General features: G+C 34.3%; 1 protein-coding gene across 1 annotated transcript in view; it reads left to right on the top strand.

Moving 5' to 3' along the window:
- Nucleotides 1–343: 343 nt before the first annotated feature.
- LOC136042818 (uncharacterized) overlaps nt 344–13,158 on the top strand; it is an 87,317-nt gene continuing 74,502 nt past the window's right edge. Inside the window, exon 1 of the mRNA XM_065727755.1 lies at nt 344–677. The gene's annotated coding sequence lies outside the window, so the exon portion shown is untranslated. The remainder of the gene's footprint in view (nt 678–13,158) is intronic.

Genomic DNA, 13,158 nt, shown 5'->3' with positions numbered 1-13,158 from the left:
TGATAGCCTGGTAAAAGACTATATATCCCATATGTTCGGATATTTGGATATTTAGTTTTTATTTTTCCCAGATATTCAAAGACGTCACCTTGAAAAGCCTGGAAGTGAATCCCTATCATTAGTTTTTTTAATTTGGTCTCTATGTACATAAATACTGCAAATAATAGCTTTTATAACCATTTTAGGCTGACACCTTTAGTTAACTAACCATTCCAAACCGAAGATACGTCATTTTGTATAGCCGGATAAAAAACTTTAAATTTCATATGTACGGTATTTTTTTATTCAGTGTTTCTTATTTCGGATAGGTTATTCGAAGAACTCACTTGAAAATCATCGAAATTTTGATCCGATATTTAATTTTGAAATTTGTCATCAATGTAGCCTATGTAAACATTGTAAATAAAACTATTTACAATCATTTTACACTGACAATAATAGCCAACTTACCTTTCCAAATCGAAGATACGGCTTTTTTATAGCCAGATAAAAGACTACAAATTCCTTATACGCGGTTGTTAAACGTGTGTTAGTGGGGCGGCTCTCCGAAGAAGCGCGTTCTCCTCGGAGTAGTTTATTTGAGTCGGGTAATATTTAAAAGTGATCAGATGCGGATACTAAGTCAATATTAAGGATTATATCTATAAAAATCGGATTACTTGTTAAAAGAAATACAGGTAATTTATTCATTTCGTGGGTCTATGCTATATTCTTGCTCTGTACGTTTTTAGTAGACCTAGGATAGTTTTGAAGCGCGATAGAATTACGATTCAGTAACGCCGACTATTTACCACCTGGGAAAGTCGTTGGCTTATTTGGTAACAATGCAGTTTATCCACTCTCCTGAACTAAACGCTAGGCTATACTTGCTTCATTAGCCTACGTTCAGAAAATTCCATTTATTAAAATTTCAGAGGCATATGATGTACAAACTAAAAGAAAACACTGAAACAGTAAATTTTTAATTTATAGCAAGTAGTATTTTTCCAAAAAATCAAATTACCATGTTCCTTCCATTCCTATCCATTTAAAAATCATTTCAAAAATTATTTTGGAAGACTACGCTAAATTTATAAATATTATAGGCTAATCAGTCACAGATCAATGGCGAGTCGAGACTGCAGAAAATCCATTTTATCAAAGAATTTATGACGTATGCCTATCACTAGATTTTATGGAGAGATTTATTAATAAGACTGTATATTGTACAACCAGAAGGGGGGCAGGATATCATTGTCAGAATAGCAACCTTGATTTTTGAAGAGAGTATAAAAAAAAGGAATATAATGGTAAAAATTTTATTTTATTAGAAGCCTATTGGCATAGTCCTATTTCATTTAGAAGTGGGCAGCCACTAATAGGATATCGTTGTTGCCTCAGAGATTCAAAACAATTTTGTTTGGGCTTCAGGTGTACTGTATATCTATTGGCAAACCTCAGGAATAGGGACATGTTAGAAGGAAACTAAAAAATTCTAAAAACAACTTTAAACGATCATAAATAATTACCTAGGCTACCTCATTCGTAAAGACACATTACCTCTTTTACCTAGACTCCCCCACCCCCAATGCATAAATCACGGGTCACTTTACATACCCTTTAAAACAGCGCTACTCTTTCTTAGGTCGTTCGGGCAGCGTTCTGCAAAGTGTTGGCGTTCGCCGTTCGCTAATGTAAAACAAGATTAGAAGCACTTAAGTTGACGGACTTATCGTCCGTCGATATCGTTCAGGATGCAATTCTGACTATGGAGATAAGTTTCTTTCTTAGCTATCTAAAGTCTTTTAATATAAACCTTGTGTGCTGTAGATTTGTCCATAGGGGGTGTGGGAGAGAGAGGGGGGTGGTGAAGCAATACGCCTTATGAGCAAGTAAAATAAGGGTACTTACGTATTATACGAGAAACACGCAAGAAGTGAAGTTTGGTTAAGGTAAGGTTAGGTTAAACATCAAAAGATGTTGCTTCTCATAAGAGTACAACGTCATGGTGTGTCAATTGACGCTCTGTTTTTTATTGGGCAACAACCCCTTGTCCTGGAAAAATACAATTACCTGTTCTTCGGTCCTTTGTAAATCCCAAATCTTAATTTGAACATCCATGGAGAGACACTATATTATGTCACTATTCATCGCAAACTAACCAGCTATTGTCCTATCCGATTCCCCCCTCCCCAATTCAAAATATAAAAATAAGTTTTATTCAAATAGTGTTCAAATTCTTTTCGGGTTTCATTTAAGGGTGTCTTTGTCCTTTACCGCTCTTTCTGAAAGTTTCACTTTTATAATTCAAATAGTGTCCAAGTAGCCTACATCGCAGTGTCCTTTTGGAAAGGAAGGATAGAGGCCGATATTTGCCTAGCTAAAAAATTTCTTTCTAAGATAGCGAAAAGCCACTCTTTTACAGTGCTAATCCGTTTACTTTGTCATTCCCCCAGGAAAAGTTACTTACACCCTCATAACAGCCAGATTACGTACGCACATAGAAGAACAAATGTTTTTGAAAATGTTGACCCTAAAAATTCTGAAAATTGTTGTAAGTTTTGGTCACGATTTGCCTATTTGGCACTTATCTTTTAGGCCAACGCACTCGAGGATCTACAAGTATGGGGTCAAAATAACTGAGACGCTTGGGATATGTATATATATATATATATATATATATATATATATATATATATTATTTTTTCTGTTGTTTGGTAAATGACGACTTATACTTATTAACGACATGACTGCCTGTCCATGGATTATAATTATGGTTGATTGTGTGTGGCTATGCTGTTTGACCTATGTGATTGTATGGATGAGTAGGGTTGAGGCCTCATTCAAGTGCTGGTCTATATTAATCACTAATTTAGGAAAACAGTCTTCCTTTTCTCCTTCTGTCTCTCTTTTTTCTTGTGTTTGTGCTGTTGCATTGGTGATTTCTCTTTTCATGATATATATATATATATATATATATATATATATATATATATATATATATAATATATATATATATATATATATATATATATATATATATATATATATATATCTGGGCTGTATATCTGCAAATTGGGGTGTGTGTGTTTGCTAAGTATAGCGGGGTTAAATACAAAATGTAACCTAATCTAACCGAAACACCAGCTAAATATTTATAAAAATATAGCTAGGATGTTATTGTAGCCGACTTAATTAATTTAATTTAATTAATTTAAATTTAATTTAATTAATTTTCCGATTTAATTAAGTTTTCCTTCTTAGTGTTACTTTGAAAATAAACAAAAGTTTGGCCAAAATGTAATGGAAAACAGGAGGACATCGGCAATTCCCCCCTCCCCACTTCTCCTCGAAGACCTAAGATATCACGTAAATGAAACAATGAGAAAATTAAGGTAAATTTCTCGATGTTTCTCGAAATTTGTCGATGAAATTTGCCGACTAAAAAACAAACAAATACCACTCGATGGACCTTTTAAGGCTCTTATCAAATCTACTAGTTGGGATTTTCTTTTTGTGTTTTTTTTTAGAATTCCATTTGTTTTTGTTTACCAGGATATCTATATCTCTTGATTTCTGTTTATTGTCATTATTTCATGTTTTCATTATGTTGGCTCTTGTATATCTGTTCAGTAATCTCATGTTGCAATTTCGCTTTGCTTAATTTGTAGGTCTGCTGTCATAAGCTTTCAGTTATCTTAACAGTTATTAAATACAACTTATTGACAAGTTATCAAATATAGCTTATTGGCAAAATCTTTCCATGCGACAGATTCCATATAATAAAATCGATAATAAAATAATATAATAAAATTGATTTCCAATTATATTTGTCGTCGATAATTTATTATGTTAATCTTTTCAAGCTGTTAGCGATTAAGCGAATTTTCTTGGAAAAAGTGATTATTATCAATTTTGAATTGTTAGGAAACAATATAAATCAATTGGTTGTTTCGTAGCAGACTAAGGACTGCGACGGATAGTGATTGAAGAAAAATATAAGTTTGAACTATCAAAAGATAATACGAACAGAATATACAAATTCTACCCATATGTCTTATTTATGGACTGGAGGGATATTAAAAGCAGTGGTTTGACAAGCTGCTGAATAATCATTACAGCAGCTTATGCCATTAGGAACTGCACAATAATTATTTTTATTCAGAGTAATATCTTTCACAGACTTTTCATAACTGTAGAGAAATAAAGAGGGCAGTCCTTTAGATATCATTTGCCTTTCCTACAGAATTTCATAGAAGACAGGACCTTCCAGAAATCAGCTAAAGAGCTCTTCTTTGTGGAAAATATTGATCTGTTTTCAATCGTACCTCTTCTCCTTGGGAAAATTCCTTCCACTTCCTCCAGAGGGTGGCGCATCTTGCTGAGCCCACACATATGGGGTCCCATTTTGGTCCAGATGATCTGTGCTCGGGATAATTTTGTTCAGGGATATACTTTAGCCTATATCTCATTTTGACGAATCTTCAGAATCTCATGAGGCAGTAATTCGTGCACGCAGAGGACCGTATTCAGTGCGGGGGGGGGGGGGGGGTAGGTGGTTTCCCGCTTCTTGAAATGTGTGTCCGACATTTAAGAACGTAATAAAGATGAATATAAGAAATTTTGATGCTTTTTTTTAAGTTTTTTTTTGTAAACTCCCCTCCTGGGGGGGGATGAGGATAAAAATATTTTTTGAACCCCTCCCAAGGAATGCTAGATACGATCCAGCGTACGTGCATAATATTTTTTTGATTTCTAGTAGTTGTGGTAGTTCAAAAAAAATATCAAACATGCATATATATATATATATATATATATATATATATATATATATATATATATATATATATATATATATATATATATATATATATATATATATAAAAAATATATATATATTATTAAATCAAACTTCACTGCGATTTTCCACTCCAAGCACAGGCAAGCTTGTGTTTTCTGTATATTTTAGGTGGCATTTTGGTGCATAGAAACGAAGAGTGAAAACAAAACCTATAGGCTTAGAATTATTTCCTGTTGGGCGTCTGAATTTTAATATTCAACTCTAGGTATCATAATAAGACCGAGCCAATTGGAGAATCCAATTGGTCCAATTGAAAAAGAATCCTTTTTTTTATTAGAAAGCCGCCTGTCCCAATGCTTTGAGATGGTTTTCATGTCTTAGACCGTGTAAGTCTTTCAATTACGTTCAATATAAACGTTGAAAATTTCGTACTGGGACCGTTGATCTTTGGAATTCAATGATTTTTACCAGCTCTATTGAAAATTTTACGATGTGTATGTTCGATTAAGAAATAGCTTGTCGTACCAGGTCAACGATTTCAAGCAAGTATTAGTGGCGCTTTTCTGTTATATTAAACACACTCGAGAAGGGAAGTTTGGTTAATGTTAATGAAAAAAAATATGACGAAAATAGAATACTTTATTAGCAAAATTGTGAAAACTACATCTTGGAAATATGCTCCAAGAACGCAGTGCAACATTTTTGTTGCTTTTAGTAAGAGTAACGAGTCATGGTGTGTCCATTGACGCAGTGTTTTGGGCAACAGCCCCTTATCCTGGAACAATATAATTGTCGGTCCTTGGCAAATCCCAAATCTTAATTTGAACATCCATGGTGAGACACTATATTCTATTATTAGTCAAAGCAAACTAACCTTTGTCCTCGAGAATCGCCTTAATAATGAACTAAAATGAACTAGGTCAAGAATCGCGTTAATAATACACTTTTTTTGTCTTTGAGATGGTCAGCCGACGCCAAAGCTCCCAATTTGATAATTCAAAAATGACATTCACAATTTTGCTAATAAAGTATTCTGTTTTCATTATTTTATTGTCACCAAACTTCACTTCTCGAGTGTGTTTTATATACTAGACAAGTACCGTAATAGTTAAAGAAGGGGACGAGGCCAGACAATAAACCACTTGCAAGTTATATATTTATAGGCTGTGGTAGATTTTTTTTTCTCTACGCAGAATCCTGTTATCAGTAACAATTCTCGGTTAATTTCCTCAGTAGAAATAGGCTGTGGCAATTCAGGAGTTGTTATTTATAGCAAGGCCCGTCACCAAAGAAGGGGAAAAGACGGATGATAAACAAAAGACAGTAAAAGCAAAGCATAACAGTTTAAAACACAACAAACACTTTGATAAAAATTTATGTTCGGTACCATGATCGAATTGCAATAATCGAAAAAAGACTAACACTTAAAAACAAAATACTTGCTTATGTGAAAATGTTTAAAAAAACGTTCTATCCGTTGTATTTCGTCTTATCTGGCCCCTATGATATCTTGATTTCTTTCTTTCTGTTAAAATGTGTTTTTCTCATTTCTCGCCCACGGAAATTTTTGGGAATTTGAAGTGTGAGCATTGAAAATATTTTGGCCATTTTCTGGATACCGACGTAATGCTCCATTGTATAGCAAGTTGCCGCAGTAGTTTAACATTAAAAAAAAGTGAAAATTTTTAAATTTTTCCGTAATTTTATGAGATTATGCTACGTAATATAATGCATTTTGGATTACTGCAGTCGAAATGTTAGCTGGCAAAAATTAGGAAGATCAGTGGTACACGAAATGGGGGGTGGGAGGGTAAAATTTCTATTTAATCTAGGCAGGGGAATTTTGTACTAAGTGTAGTGTATAAAAACCAACTCCATGATTTTTTTTTTCCGGGGGTGGCTGCAAAAAAATATAGTGTTTCAAAAATGTGTTCTATATGCATTTTGCTACTTTCAAGTTGAACACTTTTTTGAGAATGTCAAACCCGTTTACCCCCTGACCAGAGCCTTATATATAGGTACAATTTAGACTTATATGTCAACTAAATAGAATTTTGTTTTCTAGAAATCTTATTTGTGTAATTTCAGTGGATATTTGAAACTATGGTATTGAGAGGTGTAAATTTGTTTCCCATTTCGTTTCTTCAGCCTGTTGTATGAGTTTAAAGTTTTTAATTAAGGAAACATCCCCCTCGTCGGAAAGGGTTCCTTTTTATACTAGACCAATTTATGGGATAGACACGTAAGCTCTGATTTTTAAGGGACAATCAGCATTTCACAAACCTTTTCAGTCCCTGCTTTACCTACATAGTCTATCAACACGCTCTTATCTGTAAAATTGCTGTAATTTACACCATATGTGTGGTCTGTTCACGAATTTCGGGGATTACTGTTGTAAAGTAATATTTCATACTCTTCTAGTAGCAAATTACGAACCTTTTTCTAGGAGTTCTTAAAAAGAATGGATCTCAATCAGTCCCTTGGATGCCACGAGTGGTGATGGCTCCTCTGAAAAACGAGAATACTTTAAACCAAAAGACCCTCCCCCCTCCCAACAGCTCTTCATCCTGTAGTTAAAATCGGTTTCATATTTTTTTTTTTTTTTTTTTTAGTCTAGTTTATCAATGATATTAATTTCAGATCTGACCAACTTAAATGTAATTGTACCTAGTTCTTACGTTCACTTTTTTTTACTCTGGATATGTGTATTATGGCTTATTGTAAATTTTTACTGTTTGAATATTATAAAACACTTGACATTATACTACCTAAAATGGTATTTCAGCGTGTTGTAAAGTAAAATTTTAACTAATTAAGACGTTAACATATATCGCTCAAAATCTTTTTATATTTAGAAATACTTGTGCTTCAGTCATACCTTAATCCTTTTCAGGAATTCCTTTTGAAAAGCATATTGAGATGTAAATCCTAGTCTGCGTATGTCCAGTGCGGTAGACGTCTGACATTTATCGATTTACAGATAATACAGAATTTACAGATTTACAGATAATCGATATGCAAAATCTCAGATAATTAAGATTGTGATATAAGTTCTTTTCCGAGATACAATTATGAAGGTTGATATGTCATAAAAAGAGATAGGGCTTGTAGAATGATTTTTAATAAGCCAGAGGGCGAGTTTGTGTAAGTTGATAGCAGTGAAGTATGTCTGAGAAGACGCCGTTAGTAAGACGTGAAATTTATTGACAGTTGTTTAGGTTTAGAAGCTATTTCTAAGTGCCGGCTTTTGATGTAAAATGTAAATTCATGCGAATAAATAAACGCATTAAAGAGGTGAAATAGGATCATACGCAGCTTTCTTGGCCCCAAACGGTCTGGTGCTGCAGTTGTGGTAACAATAAAAGTGTTTTATTAAAGAGATTGCTAAGCGTACGAGTGTTTTCTTGTTTACACCAGTTGAGGGGCTGACAACCAATCTCCCATTGCCAAAATAACTTACATACAGACTTGAGCTGCATACAGGCCTGATTCTTAAGATGGGAATAAGAGAAATTAAGTAAAATTTTACGTGAAAGGTTTTTTGGTACCTTGGAAAGTAGGTTAGGAGAGGGAAACTCTCAGAAATGAATTTTAACTCTAAACTATGTCCAGGCAGGATTTTCAAGCTCCTATCTAGTTTTTCTCATTTCTAAGGCTTAGAAGATGGCATAGAAGACATGCTTCAACTCTGGGCAATACATTTTTTACACTGGGAAATGTGTTTTTTCCTGAATTTTGGTTTTAATAAAGTTTTCTGCTACTCAATACTTGAAAGCATAATTCCAATCCTTTGAGTAGGATCTTAAGCCGAAATGGAATTTTTTTTTTAATTTAAGAAATACTTTTCCAATTCTTTAAAATCCTGCAAGTTAAGGATTTAGCAAAGATGTGGTGCTCAGTACTGTTTCAAGTTCATAAGAGGCTAGTGCATAAGAGGTTACTTCTCCCCTGTAGAGGGGAGAAGTGGACGTAAATATTTCAAACGACGTTCCCGGTACATAACTTAGCCTATGGATTTATTTCTGAAAGTGTTGTTTACTGAACTCAACTAGTTTCCAAAATCTGGAATTTTCCTAGTGGGGCTGACAATGGACGAAGTATGGTTTCCTGCCACACATTTTTCGGGGGAGGTTGTAGGGGGAGATGAATAATAGGATAATGGTTCATTTTAATTTGCCATTGTCAAACACGATTCATAAAGTTAATAGCTTTTGCGTTGATTCTCAACTATCAGTATACTATTATGTTTCCAGCGTTTAATATTGTAAATAAAACTTCTATATCTACTTAACGTTAATTTCAAATTCTTTCTCTAGACAGGTTACTCGGAGAGAAATCGAAGTTTTGTTCTAAAAAAAACAAACAAACAAAAAACAAAAAAACATCAGATTTTGGATTGCCACCAAAAATCGGTACATTATATTCACATTAATCATTAATGAGTTGGAAATATGTCTGAAAGTAGCTATAAGGCGTTAAATATTAACTATACACCCAAAATTTGTCTCCGGTTTCCTTTGGTATGTCTAACTTAAAATATTATCGAAACTAATTTCAGTTTTAGTATACCGGAAAAACATATTACCTGAAACCTGAAGTCCTGTCCCTCCAAATAGCCAAAGTGTTTTTTTTCTCCTTTGTCCCCACTATTAAGTAACTTACGAGTGCCCTCAATAAAGTAATTATGTCTTGAAATCTTGTCCGTAATCGAGCCTTAGACCTGCCGCTGGATGTAAACTTGAGTAATTGGAGGGATATATAGGATTTCGATAAATACTTTGTAAATAGAATTTTATGTTTTAATGGAAGGTGATTGGATGGTAATAAAAGTGATTTAATTGGCACGTGGCTCCCTTTTTGGATATTCGATAGTTTTTTTCCTAAGCCATGCTGCTGACAGGGGTTACCAATTCACGGAAGGGGGGCAGAATGTTTTTTTTCATAAACAAAAACAAATTTTGTTTTCCAAACATAAGGGAGAAATTGCCTCTCCTTTCTACCGATTGGCGCTCCTTAACGCTCGTCTATTTTAGTAACTATAAGGTTTTAGATTACAGGGCAGTTTTATTCTAGGAGAGCAGAAAAAAGGGGTTTGTCTTCTGTTATTGATAAAAGCTGTTTACAGAAATATTTACCTTACACATCTTAGAAACATGTCGTCATCATAGGCTTCATTCAAAGGGTATACAGTCTAATTTAGAAAAAAAAAAATGGTCCTATAATGTTTTTAATCGATTCATTTTCTTACCAACAGTGGATTAACTAATGATTTAATAATTTTGAACTAAAATCAAATATTTGTGGGTATCAAGTCATGGCTAATTGTAGAAAAAGCCAAGACAGATAGGCCAATTTTGTGGGAAATAATTCTTGCATTAATCCCCCTTATTAGGAATGTATAAAAAGGATGTTAGTTCATTTGTTAATATATATTTCTCTCTATTATCCGTCCATGCGTCATTCCTAGGGCAGTAGAACTAAGGTAACTCTACTAAGAACCCCTCTTAATAAAATAAGTCACTTTTGTTGCATTTAAGTCTACTAGTCTCAAAAAACTGCTGACGAATTTTAATCCTAATGCATAATATTTTTGCAACAACAAGCGTTTCAGTTCCAAATATCTAGCGTCAGCTTTTCTTTGAAATAAAAAACTAACGTTTCGAAGTAACCAAATCTCTATTTAGTTTTTCCTCTTAGAAATTCGACTTTGATCTGGCATTCTCACAATTTATGATGATACGCAAACGAATTTTTCTTTATACATGACAACACAGACACTCGATATCTATTTCGAATATTTTGCTGTATATTCTAATTTGATCTGATAGTTTCCTAGCATACTTGATGTGTTATTTTGTTATATATGGCAACAAAGAATATGCGTAATTATTTATTTGCTGGAATATAGTTTATGAGCTAGGTTTTTTTTAAATATCTTTATTCAATAAAATATTTAATATTTAAATAAAAATAATATTATTCAATAAATATTTTAAGTTTTGTTGATAATATGATTGAAAATAATATGGTGCCTTTAACTGCTTTTGTAGATTTCCGTAAGGCTTTTGATACTGTTGAATTTAATACTTTTCTAAATAGACTAAGTGGGCTTGGATTAGGTAGTACTTGCGTAAAGTATTTTTCATCGTACTTGCATGGCCACACTATCAAAGTTGCTTTATCAGATATATTAAGCACAGAGTTCGGTGTTAAGTGTTCAGTGCCTCAAGGTTCCGTGCTGGAATCTCTACTTTATCTTATTTATGTTGGGCAGCGATTTTAGCTTTGAAAGAAATAAAAATCGATTTTTTCTCGTTTATTTTTGAGATAGACAGACTTCGAGGGAAACCCTTAGGGATGTACTCACCAGAAAAATCCCCAGTTCAGAGAAGGATCTCAAACAAAGCTCTTTCATCCCACGAGAATCGGGAAAAAACTATTAAATGAAGATTCTGAGAAAAGCGAGCCACAACATAACCACCCTTCTAAAGGTGGTTTAGGAATATCTAATCAGCTGCAAAATTTTAGGACTATATCTGTTTGGTGCATCTACTTTTCCCAAGAAAAATTTTGATGCAAACTATTAGAAATTAATCTCTGCTTTTGAAAATCCAGATAATTGCCCTTAGTAGGATGGGGGGATTATATTTGAAATTATCGGAATTCAGTGTTATGGGTTGGTTTCCATGCTGATGCTTGTTTCCGAGTTTGATATTCGAAAAGGAATTTTTTTTTGAACATTTCATTCCCATTTCCAGTAAGAATCTTGCAGGGCTGATAAATGAACCCTCCCGCTAGGTTTCCCTGCATGGTGCCTGGAGTACTGTGGTTGCACTATTTTGTTCATATTTGCTATATTTGCTAAATAACTTATATGTTCCGTTTTATGTTATCCCACTCCCCTCCCTCCCCAGCAAATTATTTGGTGTTTGCATGTTCCTATCTAGGGAAATATAGAAGAAGAGCGGTTGAAATGAATAACAAGAGCTAAGAGCTCATATGACACTTGTGACGAGGCCAGAAGAGCCAAGAGCCAAGAGCTCATATGCTATGAGCTCTAACAAAATTTTAAGAATCAATAGATTGATTTAAAAGGAAAATCAGAGGCTTAATGCCGGTCGGGATTTAAAATAAGAGTTCGAGTCACGATGTCCTTCAAAATATCAAAATTCATTAAGATCCGATCACCCACTCGTAAGTTATAAATACCTCATTTTTTCTAATTTTTCTTCTCCCTTCAGCCTCCCAGATGGTCAAATCAAGGAAAACGACTTTATCAAGTCAATTTGTGCAGCTCCCTGACACGCCTACAAATTTTCATCGTCCTATTACGTCCAGAAGCACCAAACTTACCAAAGCACTGAACCCCACCCCTAACTCCCCAAAGAGAGCGAATACAGTACGGTTGCGTCAATCACGTGTCTAAGAAATTTGCTTATTTTACCCACCAAGCTTCATCCTAATTCCTCCACTCTAAGCTTTTTCCAAGATTTCAGATTTCTCCCTCTAACTCCCCCCAATGTCAACAGATCTGGTCGGGATTTGAAAAAAGCGCTCTCAAACATGATTTTCTTCTAAATATCAAGTTTCATTAAGATCTGGTCACCCATTCTTAAGCTAAAAATACCTCAATTTTCCTAATTTTTCCAAATTAACACCCCCAAGCTAACCCAAAGAGAACGGATCCGTTCCAATTATGTGAATCATGTATCTAGAACTTATGCTTATGCTTTCCATCAAGTTTCATCCCGATCTTTCCACTCTAAGCGTTTTCCAAGATTTCTGCTTTCCCACCCTCCAACCGCCTATGTTCCCGCATCCAATTTGTGTCGAAAATGGAGCATCCGAGACATAAAATTCTTCTATATATCAAGTTTCATTAAGATCCGATCTCCTATTCGTAAGATAAAGATACCCCAATTTTCACGTTTTCCAAGAATTCCGGTTTCCCCCTCCAACTCCCCCCAATGTCAAAGGATCTAGTTGAAATTTAAAATAAGAGCTCTAAAGCACAAGATCCTTCTTAATATTAAATTTCATTAAGATCTGATCACCCGTTCGTAAGTTACAAATACCTCATTTTTTCAAATTTTTCCGAATTATCCTCCCCCCCCAACTCCTCCAAATAGAGCGGATCCGTTCCGATTTTGTCAATCACACATCTAGGACTTCTGCTTTTTTTTCCCATTAAGTTTCATCCCGATTCCTCCACTCTAAGCGTTTTCCAAGATTTTAGGTTCCCCCCAAACTCCCCCCAATGTCACCAGATCCGGTCGGTATTTAAAATAAGAGCTTTGAGACACGATATCCTTCCAAACTTCAAATTTTATAAGGATCCGATCACTCCTTCGTAAATTAAAATACCTCATTTTTTCTAA

The sequence above is a fragment of the Artemia franciscana genome, unplaced genomic scaffold (assembly GCF_032884065.1).
Source record: "Artemia franciscana unplaced genomic scaffold, ASM3288406v1 Scaffold_209, whole genome shotgun sequence".
Taxonomy (NCBI): Eukaryota; Metazoa; Arthropoda; class Branchiopoda; order Anostraca; family Artemiidae; genus Artemia; species Artemia franciscana.
Note: the sequence above shows the minus strand (reverse complement) of the source record. Positions and strands in the feature narration are given on the sequence as shown.